Source organism: Jaculus jaculus, chromosome 6 (assembly GCF_020740685.1).
Source record: "Jaculus jaculus isolate mJacJac1 chromosome 6, mJacJac1.mat.Y.cur, whole genome shotgun sequence".
NCBI classification, from domain to species: Eukaryota; Metazoa; Chordata; class Mammalia; order Rodentia; family Dipodidae; genus Jaculus; species Jaculus jaculus.
The window spans coordinates 22,090,034-22,101,492 of NC_059107.1; positions in this window are offsets into that span (position 1 = coordinate 22,090,034).

The window sequence follows — 11,459 nt, forward strand, 5'->3', positions numbered from 1 at the left end:
AGGCATCTCATTTATTTAGGATCTTATTGTATGAGACACAATCACATGAAGGAGGTAAATCTGATGATAACTTTCAATTTTAATGTTAAAACCAATGAAAAGCACCTTCAGTTTGCATACAGCATTTGTCCTACAACCTATGGATGCCCAGTCATGAGGACGTATAAGACTGGGTATCTAATATCATTTGTTTTTTTTTTTTTTTAGCCTGTATCTCGCTTTCAGAACCTGGGTTTGTGAAATATTGTAGATTTTACTCCAACAACAGAAAATGAAGACAGAAATCCCAATACAAGGCAACTTTTATAAGCCCTGTGCTTGCTTTGTGTAAAATAAGGCTTTGGCTGGATGAATCCTAAAAGAAACTAAGAATTGGAAAATATTGTAAGATAATTCAGTGTCCCTCACTGAGTCATTTTCCTCAGGATGATGGGTGATTTTCCTCATTGCGATGGACCTTTTGCAAAAAACCTACACAGGAGCATTTTTTGTGTGTGTCATCTTTTCAGTTTCAAAGTCAAGAAATAATTTGACTATGAAGCACATTACAAAATCATGCCTTTAATTTTAATTTAATTTTATTTTGTACTAAATGTGCACTATCATATATGAGTTGTTGTTTTGGTTTTCTTGTAGGTTTTTTAGAGGTAGGGTCTCACTCAAATCAGGCTAGCTGGCTGAACCACATTCCGTCACTCTATAGTGCCAGGCTGGCTTCAAACAAACATGATGATCCTACCTCTGCCTACTGAGTACTGGGATTAAAGGCATGTGCAACCACACCTGGCTTTCATTTTTCCTTTTCAACTTTCAAATACTTATTACAAATTTAATGGGTCCTTTTCCATGAGTAATTATATTAATATCACATTGCTGCTTCAAAGATGATCGCACACTTAGGGATATAGACAGTACAGTTTTATTATCTTTTGTTTTATGAGCTTGGGAGTCCAAGATGAGTCTCTCTGAATGAGAATCAAGAGTGCTGGCAGGACTTTTCATTCCTACAGGCTGTTTCCCGATCTTTCCAGCTTCTCAAAGCCAACTCATTTCTTGGCTTGTGGACTTGTTAGTCCAGTTTCAGAGCCATCAGGGTGACATCTCTCTTATGATCACATTTTCCTCACACATACTCTCTCCTCCTACTACTTTCTTCACTATATGAACCCTGCTGACTACTTGACACTGACTGAGATAATCCAGATTAGTATTCTGATTTTATGGTCAGATAATTTATAAATTAAATGTTCTTTGGGCATCTAACAAAATACCTTCACAGATTTTAGGGAGCAGGAATGGACAACATTTGTGAACCATTTATCTTACTACCATGAAGACACACACAGACAGACAGACACACACACACACACACACACACACACACAGAGACACACACACACACACAATACTTGTCTTCCATGGAAGGTAGCCTCACAAAGTCTTTTAACAAGATGTCCTGTCCTCCCTTGTTCTAAGAACTGCCATTTGTACAATTTAGAAATGTCCATTTCTGCTTTATTCTACAAACTTGTACCTGAACACAGTTAGCCTAGTACTAAGATCTGACTCTGTCCATTTCAGTGGGAGAACATGAGACTGTCACAGAACTTCTGTCACAGACTATCTAAAAGTTCCTAGTTTATTTGCCTTATTCTTTATTCTCCTTTTTTTCCCCCATAAAATCTTTTGGCTTCCTTTAACCAAGTAAGTGTGATTTACTCTGCATTATTAGCAGAGTAATCTTAATGATAAAAGAAATAACAGAATGCAATGGAGACTGAAGGCAATTAGAAGTACTGTCCAAGTGAATAAATAGGATTTATCCCATACCATCATGGTGAAATGGAATGCATACCCTAGATAGTAAACATAAATTTGTACTTTTTTTTTTTTTACAGTGCACAGGTGGGATCCCAAAACTGTACAGCTGTTCAGAGGGACTAATCACTGAGATGGATTAGGAGCAATGCGGTTATTTGTGTATCATTTCTATTTGTTTAAATGAACTCATTGCCCCAAGGCCTATGGGCATATGTACAAAATATTAATAAACACAACAATGACTTCTCACAGCAGTCTCTGGAAACATCCCTTGTTTTTGAGATTCTCCAGTGAGTGTAAATAAGAAAACAACTACAGAATACCAGAGTGCCTGGAGGGTTTAAAATCCATGCAAAACAGATTTTATTAAAAAATAAGGTAAAACATTGGCTTTTTCCTTTTACATGTGGTATTTACTGGAAGCTATAACGAAATTTCTTCAAGTGCTACACAAAGGATTTGAAAAAGATAAATCATTGATATTGTTATTGACCAATGAACTTGAGATGAAATAAAAGGAAGAAGAAGGAAGGGGAATATACTCAAAGGAAATATTCAGAATGAAGGTTTTTTTAAGTGTTTCCAATGATTGACGTGGGATAGTAAGGGTGACTTTGGTTTTAAGATCATGGCCCAATGGCTTCAGTTGTTCCCAACAAAAAACAATGTATCTCCACTCTCTTACAAGTCAGTTGGCAGTATGTGGAAATAGTTTTTATTTATAATAAATGTAGTTTGGGTGTTAATAGCATCTACTGGATTGAGATCAAGGATGACACTGTCAAGGCTACGTAGCCAAAGACTACCAGAAACATAGCTATAGTTAAATATGCTATTTAAGCATGGTTGTCTAATAATATGGGGGCCCTAGTGTGTCAAGTAGAGGGTGTTTAGAAAGAACCAGTTATGGAAACTGTATCTGACTATGTAACTTGGGGAAGGTATATAAGGCAGAGATTTGCTGTAGATTGAAATCTGCTAGGAAAAATGGACACAATTCTGATTGACATATCTGCTCTTAAGTCGGAAAAGTGGAGACTGACAGGAGTCACAGTCATTCACCTGGGCAGGAGCAGCATGTGTGGAACAATGTCAATGGCATATGAACTCTTCTATTGTCGATGCTTATGTAAGACTGTGGATAGCCTGGCTTTGCCACACATTATCCTGCTCTTAGTTTAAACTTGTTAACTTGTTTGAAGTTTTTACGCTATGTGAAAGTCTTACCTACTGTGAGAGTAATATGGTCTCTGATATAACCTTTATGATATCTGCCATTAAAAAAAAATATCCGGGCTGGAGAGATGGCTTAGTGGTTAAACACTGGCCTGTGAAGCCTAAGGACCCCGGTTCAAGGCTCAATTCCCCAGGACCCACGTTAGCCAGATGCACAAGGGGGCGCATGCGTCTGGAGTTCGTTTGCAGTGGCTAGAAGCCCTGGCGCGCCCATTCTCTGTCTGTCTCTATCTGCCTCTTTCTCTGTCTGTCGCTCTTAAATAAATAAATAAACAAAAAAAAATTAAAAAAAATACCCACACAGTGAAGCAAAACATCATACCTATTTGGTGACTTATTTAAAAAAATAAAATAAAATAAAATAAACAGGAAGATCATAAGTTTTGGTGAGGACTGGAAAACTAGAGTGTTTGAAAACCATTAGCAGTGAAGTACAATGGAGAAGGCATTATGGGAAAACAGAATTTTTAAAAAAATTTTTTATTTGTATTTATTTATTTGAGAGCAACAGACAGAGAGAGAAAGAGGCAGATATATATGTAGAGAAAGAATGGGAGTGCCAGGGCCTCCAGCCACTGCAAACAAACTCCAGACGTGCACGCCCCCTTGTGCATCTGGCTAACATGGGACATGGGGAATCAAGACTAGAACCTGGATCCTTAGGCTTCACAGGCAAGCGCCTAACTGCTAAGCCATCTCTCTATCCCAGGGAAAACAGAAATTTAATTTTGTTTCTCCAAATATGAGAAACAGAACTACCATTTTACCCAGAACACCTGCTTCTGAGTATATTCCCAAAGGAATCAGGATCTACATTCCTATTTTCACTGCAGCATCATTCCCAATATCTGACATGGAAACAATTGAAATTTCTAATGCAGGATGAGAGCAGATCAAATGCACACAATGGAATAGTGCTCAGAATTCAAAGAATTTGGATTCTTACGTAACAATACGGATGAAGCAGGTTCATATATTGGCCTAGGTGAAATATGTAAGTCACAGGAGGACAGAGCTAACAAGATTCTTCTTTGGATACAGGGGTTTTCAAAAAGTGAGACTTGGAGAATCCAATAATAGCATGGTTACTGGCAGGACTAGGGCCACCGAGCAAATGGAGAGTTACTGGTTAAGAGGTTAAAAGTTGCACTTTTCCACAGTGTGCCAGTTCTAGAAGTCTGTAATGTCATGTGTCTATAGTTAACAATGCTGTAAGGTGGGCTTAAAATTTTGCTAGAAAGGTAGACTTAATGTCCACTTTGCTACAGCAATAACAGAAAGGCAGGAAGCAACTTTTGGAAGTGGTGAGTATATTTATTAGCTCATTCTGGTGATGGCTTTATGGTGTCAAATTCATGAAATGTTTATGTTAACTATGGGCAGTTTCATATATATGTATATATGCAAATTCTATGCCAGTATAGCTGTAAGTTGGAAAAATAAATGACAGACTGCATTTGACCTGCAGGCCAAAGAAAAAGAGGACCATTCTGCATTGACTATCAGTAGTGCTGAATTCTCGAAACATTGGGTTGACTGAAAGATCAAAAGAAATTGTGTGAGACTTTAACCTACCTACATGAACTAACTCACTCAGTGCCAACCTTTCATGTGGCATGGGTTTAGATTATACCTTAGGTTATAAGAAGGGAAAGAAAAGTGTAGGGGAATGCAGAAAGCTCTGCAAACTTTGAGTCCCATTGTTTTCTTCTTATATGAGGATGAATACACAGTTGTCCCTCTAATTGGTTCCTAAATGTGGGTGCTCAAGGAGGGGTTGGCCCACAGTAGTAAAGAAACTCAGTGAGGATGCTAGGACAGTGTTGCATGGTGTCCAGAGATTCATTTGTACACACACACAAACACACACACACAGAGACACACACACACACAGTTCATCCTTACAGTGAACTCATTAGATCACACAGATACACTCTCTTGGTGGTTGCACAGGGAATCAAAGCCAAAGAAAATTTTCTTTACTTGCTGTGCAAATTTGTCTGTATCTCCAAGCTGGAAATCAGGTCCATGAAAGCAGCAGCCTTGTCCATTTCACAGCAAAGTCACCTGTCATGAAGCTCTTTCTTCTGGTTTGAAATATTCCCTCCTGGCTGGAAGCTCAGGAGGCTCATGAAATTCAGAAAAGACAAGACTCATCAGGCCCCTTTTCGATGTTATGTAAAGTGCAAACACTTGCTAGGGGAGAAGTGACCCTTCCAAGAAGTAACCTCCTGCAAGCTGTGCAGGAAAATCCAATGATGCAGCTCTTATGAGTCCACCACTCAGGATGGGTAAGCTTGGTAGTGATGCAGGTGCTGCCAGATGCACCCATGTTCCTTTAAGTAACCCTGATAAAACGCCTGGCTTCACTAAACTAGGCTTCGGAAGAACTGTTTCTTGGTTTGTTCTCATTGTGTGGACTGGATAGGCATGTGTTTATGTCTTCCTAGGTTACATGATGCAAAAGGCCCGGACCAAAAAACACACCTGCATGTACCAGTACCTGCTCAATGGTGATTGTGGAATGAATGATCATGTAAGAGTGAATGAATGGAGTTTAGTGCGATCTCTGTGCCCATGGGATCATGTGGTAAGAATCTTAGCCCAGTGACCAGGCTGACAGCTACTCTTCTTCAGTAAGGGGAGTTTTGCATCATTACACATAAAGTGGGAGTGATGACATAATATCATCCTAGCTTTGGGGAGGCTAGGGTAGGAGGATCACAAGTTCTAGGCAAGCCTCTGCTACAGACCATGACCCTGTCTTGAAACAACAAGAACAAAAACCAAAAGCAAACCAAAAGAATCTTTACATATCAGAATTAAAAAAAAAAAAAGGGAAAAGTAGAAGAGATAAGGAAAAGGGTTTCTCAGCTCTATGAAGCAAAACAGAATCAAGAGAAATGTTCAGTGCTGATATGAAGAAAAAGAAATATAATGATAGACAAACAAGAGGGAAAATCAAAACTAAATAACATGGAGGCTTTATTTTCATTTTTATCTTTATTTAATTTATTTATTTATTTTTTTTACTTCTCTGTCTTCAAGAGAGAATTTATCTGGGACAGATAATCAGAAGTGTTGCCTAGAGTAAAGATAGGATGAAAAATAATATCTTGAAGGATAGGAGGACAGAAAACATTTGTTAAAGATAATTCACAAATCATTACATAGTAAAATAAGCAGTGTCTAATGACCAAGACATCTCCACACTCAGAAATTGGCGCATCATTTCCAAAAACACTCTACTTTTAATTCAGGAACATTCAAACAATCTTAGGGAAGGTCAGAAAAGTGAAGATTGCATTTAGGTCTTACCTTTAAAAAGTAGGTGCTTATAAAGCTGACCATCCACTAATTAAAGTTTGGCCAGCTTAGTGCTAACAACCAACAAGATACTAAAAGAAATTATATATATATATATATATATATATAAATTGTACTGAAATCTCCTAGAAAGGGACAGAGCTCTGAGTGTGTAGCAAACAGGGTTTATTTTGTGTGTGTGTGTGCAGAGTGAATCATGCCAGACCAACTTAATTTCCTTCTATAATAGAGTGGCAGGCCTTGAGATAAAGGGGAGGCAATAGATGTAATCTACCTCGGTGCTCCGAGGCATCCGCTCCTCTCCTACTCAGCATTCTCATCGGTAGCTGGGAAGATTGGTCCATGCTGAGCTGCAATTAGGAAGGAGCACAAATGCTGCAAGACTGCCCTAGCAGGAGGGCTATCTTGGGTGCAGGACAGGAGGGTGTTTTCAGGGGTATTAGAACCTGGTAGCTTGCACAATGCAATTGAAAGAACCATCAGGGAGGGATGGAGCCACGGAGACAGAGAAGTGGCCTGTTTACCTTTGTCTCTGTACCGTTGAGTGAGGGTGTTTCCTCACTGTGGGCCTCAGTTTCATAGTCTGTATCACAGATGGATCTAGAGAAGTTCTTGGCATGCTCTGGCTATGTGCTGGGTGGTAAAGGTGGTGATTTCCATAGATAGTTTTTGATATTTCTTTTGTCTATACCCTCTAGCTAACAAAAGTTATGTAGTACAGGTAGCCCAACTTCTTTGTTTATGGTATCCTGCATTTATGTATGATGATTCACTTGGATGTTTTTGCAATATGGAGTGCGTGCATTTATGTCCATGGTCATATGTGTGTAGGCACAAATATGTGTCCAGGTACATGTGGACAGTGTGCACATTCATATAGAGGTCAGAAGTCCATCCTGGGTGTGTTCCTCAGTCATCATCCACATTATTTTTTTGGAGACTGGGTCTTATTCTGAACTTGGATTATCAAATGACTAGCTGGTCAGTAAGCTCCAGGGATCCTGACATGCTTGGCTCTTGTGTAATCACTGGGGATCCAAACATATGCTTGAGCAGCAAGCCCTTTCTATACTGAGTCATCTCCTCAGCAACTTCTGAATGCTTAATGTATGTACAGTGAAAATACCTGAAAATGACTCTTTTTTTTTCAAAGGATACTCTTAAAATTTATGGATAATATACAATACCTGGAAAGTTTAGGAACTAGGTGTGGAGACAGGGGTTCTGTAATTGTAGCTATTCATAAAGTATATTGAAAGTTCAAGGTCAGTCTGAGTAACTTACTAAGACCCTGTCCCAAAGTAGAAAACACAAGTCTGGAGAAAGAGCTTAATGACAGGCTACTCACCTTACTTACTTTATTCATGGAGCTCTGGGTTTGAAGACCAGTACTGAAAAAAAAAAAAAATCTTGGAAAGCAATAATTTCAAATGAGTATTAAAATAGAATATAAGTCTGGAGGCCCATTCCCCAGGGGGGCACACAAGCCTGGTCCTGAAAACCTATGATTGGGGAGGCCATGAGCCCTAGGAGTGTAATGCCTGCGGGTGTCTGGCTAAGTGCATATATTATACTAACCAAACTGCCGTGTAAGCACTTCTCTTAATGTTGGTATCCATCTGCTAATGCTACTCTCACTTTTGGCTAGAGAAGCTTCTCTTTTAATATGGAGGTAACCTCTGGAATGACTCAAAAGGCACCACAGTGCTGAGAAAAAGTGACAAAGGAGTGCTCAGCACTGAAACATCTCTATCACACCTTCCAAGGCTCAGGGTTCATTGCAGAAGAGGTGGCAGAAAGAATGTAAGAGTCAAAGGAAGGGTAGGGCTCCTTACCATGCACGCTTCTAGACACAGCATGGCCTGGATATCCATGACCTCACAGTGCCTGACACTACCTACACAAGACCCTCATAATAGGAGGAAAAGATCATGGCATCAAAATAAAAAGATACTGATTGAGAGGGGGAGGATATATGATGGAGAATTTAGTTGTGAAGGGGAAAGTGAGGGGGATATCATGGTTTATTGTCTATAATTATGGAAGTTGTCAATAATAAAAAAAATTAAAAGATAGAATATAGGTTAGTAACATCTACAGATATAAAATCCCAAGTTTAAAATACAATATTTAAAGACCTATAGCTCAATGTGTCTTGCTAATAATATAGAATAATGATTGGTTTATTGTATATTGCAATAAATAGAAATGCATATGCATAAAATCAAGATTTTACTTTCATTGACTTAAAATTAACTTGCTTATTAAAAGTCCATGAAATCTTCCTTTTTATTAAATAGTATATTCAGAAAGCTAACCATCCTTGCTTGATTTCAAACTATTCTTAATCCCTCAGAGCTAAATGATTTCTCATGACTTTAGCTGGTATATATTAAACCATTTCTTTAAACTTTTAAAAAGCACCCAGATGGAATCACATCCTAAGGTGGTAATGTGCTTATTGTTCATTGCCTCACTTTTTAAGTTGGCATTTCAGATTAATTAAGCATTTGATAAAGCTCATGTTTATGTAAGTGTTTACAAATTAGAAAAGCTGTTAGCAGCATTTAATTTGTTTGAATATATATATTTAATTCGCTGCCTCTAATGGAAAGAAGCTTGAGGGAATTTAAGAGTCATAGCCTTATTGATAGACATTAAGTATATGCAGAGTGTAATTATTATTGCTAATATTCTACATTTGCTGTGTGTCAATAGTTAGAAGCAGAAAGGAGCCCTTTGCAGTGCCATAGGCAGAAATGTGGGCTGTGCTTTCTGGACATTCATGTTTACCACTTTATTTTTCTCTCTACCCTCTCAATGAAGTATGTTTCCTCCCACTGACTTCCTCGCACGAGTGTTGTAATGGGAATGGAATGCTTCTCTGATCCTTTGGCACACAATTTGTCCAACTGCACAGAAGTTCTGGATGCAGTTCAGATCCTGTCATGACAAATATGATTCCAATCCTCCGCCAATGGCCAGTTTATCTCCAGGACTATGAGATTAAAATGAATCATTTAGAACAAGATTTCATCCAGCTATCTTTCTGAAAACGATGCACAGCATTTATGTTGATAGGAATTCCTGCTGCTCTGTCTAAAGACACACTGCTTTTGGCTCTGAGTCTATGAATAATTTCATCTTTGCCATTTTGGAGACCGTTTTGATTTCAAGATGAACAAAATTACTTCTTCAGACATGATTGAAGTGCCTTCTCTGCCAGGTTCTAGGCTGAGGGCTGGGAGTGAAAAGAGGAATAAGGGAAACGTTCTTCATCCCTCACACCATAACTTCTCAGCTGGGCTTCCAGAACAGCCTTTGTGTCATTTCCTGGCTTTCATTTTTCTCATCCCTTCTAATCTATTCTCTACCCAGCCATTAGAAATGACATATCTCAAAAACAAAGCTGCCCATGTCACATCTCAACCCTCTTATGACCACACCATCACAAGATAAAGTCTGGGCTTCCAGACCTGCATAGTGTCAAAGGTCCCTCACAGCCTGGCCTGCTTGGAGCCTCATGAGTCATCCACTCGACTTACCTGCTTTAGGTCCCATTGACAGTGCCTTATACTCGCCTCCTCTGTACACTGCTATCTCTTAATATATTTTATTTTAATCTCCCACAATTCTTTCTCACTAACTTCTGTACCTTTTTTAAAAAGACTCATTTCAAGCCCCTCTACTTTTCTGATTTCTTCTTCCTCCAAAGCAAAGCACAGGTCAGCTCATAGACATATGTGTTCAAGTATTTTTGGGCCATCTGTTTTCCCCACAGCTCCGTTCACCACTTTGTCATATAATCACCTGTTTATTGTTTCAACTCCCCCACTACATTGATGTTTTTGTTTCTTTCTTTTTACATAATTGATGATATTTTTCTCATTTCGGTAATACTAATTAGTTCTTTTTAAAATTTCCACCTGCTTCTATTTCCTCCTTGCATGATTTTTGAAGTAATTTCTATGCTATATTTTGGATGTTATTTCCACATGTATCTTCACAATGTACTAAATACATTCACTTTAAAGTCATTTTTTTATAAAAATTTATTTCATTTTTTTACTTATTGTGGAAGAAAATGCTAGCCTGGCTGTTGATTTTTAAATGCTGCACATGATTAGGCATTTCAAACAGCTTGAGAATATGAACCTTAACTTTCATCTTCAGTGGACACTTGTCTTCAACACAGTAACATCTGACCTCTTCAAAAGCCTCTCTGTCTTCCTATGGTTTCAATTATAGGTCTACTCGCTCATATCACAGGTAGAAGAGAATTTCCTAATGGGCATTTGTGGTAAACAAAACTATGTTCTCCATGAAACAAAGGACAACTTTAGCACTTTAATACCTCATTATTTGTACATACATTGTCTCTTCTGTTCTGAGTCTCAAAACCCAGCACTCCTTGGGAGGCACCTGTCCCAGTTAGCACCATGACTTTTAAAAAAATATTTGTATTTATGTATTTATTTATTTGAGAGGGACAGAGAGTTAAAGAGAGAAGAGGGGATGCCAGGACCTCCTGCCACTGCAAAGAAACTCCAAAGTCATTCACCGTTATGTGCATCTGGCTTCCCTTGGGCATTAAGGAATTGAGCCTGGGCCGTCAGGCTTTTCAAGCAAGTGTCTTTAACCCCTGTGCCATGTCCCCAGCCTAGTCCTGTGACTTTTGTCCCACTCTTGGTTTCAAATTGTTGATCTTTGAGCCATGATTCTTTTTAACTTGGCTTTTTTTATATCACACTTACTGTCAAGAATAAATCAATATGTGCACCCGTCTTTTCCAGTACCCTCTGAGAAAGTAATTTGAAGTTAGGAATAGACTTTCAAAAGGAGATGACAATTGATATTGGTCAACCCAATAAATTAAAGTGAGAATATGTTCTGTACAAGAAACTTTATTAAAAAGTCAAGATCATAGAAACACTAATTAAATAGAGGCCTTGACCTTAAGTGCCAAGAATGACATATATTTAATATTTATTCTTAGAACAAATATATTTTATGTGTCTATCACTCTAACACATAAAAGATGTTTGTTACAAGCTTGGAACAGAGTAGAAATAAAA